Below are 3,364 nucleotides of genomic sequence, written 5' to 3'. Positions count from 1 at the left end.
CAGTGAGCACCAAAGTTGTGACATAATAACACAAAGAAACTGCATTTTTACATTTACATTTATTTTTTTTTACTAATAGTCTAGGACTCTGGGTAAACTATAGACCACACTCAGAAAAAGGAACCTCCGTGCCCGACTACGACTTGGTATCACTCTAGGCTTGCACTCGGGTTCAATTCCCGGCGGGGTCAAAGTTTTTTCGGCCCTATGCTTGTACTGCTTGGAGGTGGGGTGCACTCAGCCTCGTGAGGACAATTGAGTAGCCACTTTAAGCGAGTAGCAACCAGTAGTGGCATTACCAGTGTGAAAAGATTATGTTGTTTACAAATGTCTGGAATTTTGGCCATTTTCCTATTTTTTTATTATGGAAATTGTCTTAGTAATGCTGCATGTGATATCCGCAAAATTTGTGAAAAGGCTCTGCTTTACCATGTGTAAAATCATTCCTAGAGGGAATTTGATGAGAGACATAGGCACTACGGGATGGGCATGCTACGACACAGACCACATGAGTCTAATGTAGCAGTTGTTCCATTGTTACAAAATGAAAACGGCGATGAAACACTCATCTTGAAAAAAAAAAAAAAAAAAAAAAAAAAAAAAAAAAAAAAACACACACACTTATTTAGCTAAAACCGTTCAAATATTGAAAAGGGAAAAATTAGGGTGTATATTCGTTTGACTGGGTCACCCTGTATATATAGTGATTTCTATTCAGATGAGAGCGGAGGTATCAGGTTTCCCTGTGCATGCAGTTTTACACCAGACAAATTTCTCTTTCATTGAGGGTCTTAAATTAAACCAGAAGGGTTAAATGGAACTTTTTCTATAGTGAATGATTTAAAAAGAGGGGTTAACACGAACTTTCTTCCTCTATAGTGAATGGTTTAGGGTTCCAAGTTTGAAGGTTCTGTGTTTTGGGACCTCCCAGGGACCAGTAGTTCAGTGAACTGTAGAGCTTGATGTGATATATGGCCCACCTAGGTACTCGGATATTAAGCTGAGTGAAAACAACCTCCGTGGCTGAGTGGGTATCGCGCCTGGCTAAAAGTTTGGAGAAAATAAAAGTCTTGAAAACTTGAATAGCCCCTTGTTCATGAAGAAAGGTATGACTGAATATATAAAAATTGGATGTACCTATTGACTGTATTTATAAAAAATTGATGTACTGTGAATGAATTTATAAACATCAATTTATAAAAATTCGTAAATATAGGTACCTACATGTTGGGCAATCTAGTAGTAATAATAATAATACTGCTTATTTATACTGCTCGCATAGGACTGTAAAGTCCCTTTACTCCAGCAGTAGGCAACTACTATTATTGTGGTCAAATTCTCAAATTATATTGAGGATAAAATTCCATACCTCGGCTGGGATTGAACCCACGCCCTCCTGTTTACCAGGCGAGCGCCTTGACCACTACACCACCGAGTAATGTAGCGATACCCACGAAAATTGTGGAAAGGCTCAACCACAAATATTTATTTCATGATTCAGATTTTACACATGTAGAATCAATTTACATGAAAATGAATGCATATGATGTATATTAAATTAGTTAATACATTATTTATGTAATTAAGTATGTACAAAATTTAGTAGTAATATTCCCAATGTGTTATTTGTAGCCTTATTTTTCTTCTTACATTCAAAGTACGTACGTTCAGGGCCGTATTTAGCGAAGACCATTTTTAGACATTTTTAACACTTTCCATACATTTTAAACACTTTTCATACATTTTAAACACTTTTCATACATTTTAAACACTTTTCATACATTTTCAACACTTCTCATTACATTTTCTAACACTTCTCATTCTCATACATTTTCCAACACTTTTCTCATTATCTCCCTCAGGATCTGGAGCTGGTCCAATCCGAAGTGACCGGACCGCAACAATTTTCATACATTTTCTAACACTTCTCATACATTTTCCAACACTTTTCCCATTATTTCCCTCAGGATCTGGAGCTGGTCCAATCCGAAGTGACCGGACCCTCTCCCATCTCTCTCCCATCTCTCTCTCTCTCTCTCTCTCTCTCTCTCTCTCTCTCTCACCCTCATTTGTCGTCCTTTTCTCTCTGTTTCTCTTTTCCTCTGGTTGTCGACCCCCCCTCCTATTTCTCTTCGTTCTTCCTTCCTTAAATTTGTCTCTTCCTCCCCTTTATCGTTGTCCCTCTTTTTTTTCTTTTCTCTCTTTCCTCCTCCTTCTCTCTCTCTCTCTCTTTCTTTCTTTCTCTCTCTTTTTCTTTCTCTCTCTTTTTCTTTCTCTCTCTCTTTCTTTCTCTCTCTCTTTCTTTCTCTCTCTCTTTCTTTTTCTCTCTCTCTTTTTCTCTCTCTTCTTTCTTTCTCTCTCTCTTTCTTTCTCTCTCTCTCTCTCTTTCTCTCTCTCTCTCTTTCTTTCTTTCTCTCTCTTTCTTTCCCTCTCTTTCTCTCTCATCTTTCTCCCCCTCCCCTCTCCCTTTTTCTCTCCTTCCCGTCCTCTTCATCTTCCTCCTTCTCTCTCTCTCTCTATCTCCCCCTTCCTCTCCTCCCTGCACAGTCCTACAGTCACTCCTATACCACTCTAACTTCTCAGTTGGCCCTTGATGTGTGTGTTTATTTGGGTGTGAGTATGTACTATGTAGTTAGTATGTAGATATTAATACCAATGTATGTAGTTAGTATGTAGATATTAATACCAATGTATGTTTTTTTTTTACGTTTTGATTAAAAATCCAAAAACTAAGGGTGGGTGTGTTAATCAGTGCCCTAAAAACTCTATGGAAGAGAAGAAGAAGAAGAAGAGTAGGAGGAAAAAGAGGGAGGAGATGAAAAAGAGGGAGGAGGAGGAGAGAAGTAGGGAGTTTCAGTATGTATGATGTGAGTTGGAGAGAGAGCGAGAGAGAGAGAGTATGTATGATATGAGTTGGAGAGAGAGAGAAAGAAACAGAGAGAGGGAGAGAGAGAAACAGAGCGAGAAGAGAGAGAGAGTATGTATGATATGAGTTGGAGAGAGAGAGAAAGAAACAGAGAGAGGGAGAGAGAGAAACAGAGCGAGAAGAGAGAGAGAGTATGTATGATATGAGTTGGAGAGAGAGAGAAAGAAACAGAGAGAGGGAGAGAGAGAAACAGAGCGAGAAGAGAGAGAGAGTATGTATGATATGAGTTGGAGAGAGAGAGAAAGAAACAGAGAGAGGGAGAGAGAGAAACAGAGCGAGAAGAGAGAGAGAGTATGTATGATATGAGTTGGAGGGGGAGAGAGAGAGAGAGAGAGAGAGAGAGAGAGAGGTAAACATGGTCGGAGAGGGAATAAGAAAGAGAAAGAGCAACAGAAGAGGTAGAAAAGAGCAAGATGTGTAGTGAGAGAGAGAGGGGGA

The sequence above is a fragment of the Diaphorina citri genome, unplaced genomic scaffold (assembly GCF_000475195.1).
Source record: "Diaphorina citri unplaced genomic scaffold, Diaci psyllid genome assembly version 1.1 scaffold852, whole genome shotgun sequence".
NCBI classification, from domain to species: Eukaryota; Metazoa; Arthropoda; class Insecta; order Hemiptera; family Psyllidae; genus Diaphorina; species Diaphorina citri.
The sequence above is the reverse complement of the archived record's forward strand: the minus strand, read 5'-3'. Positions refer to the sequence as shown.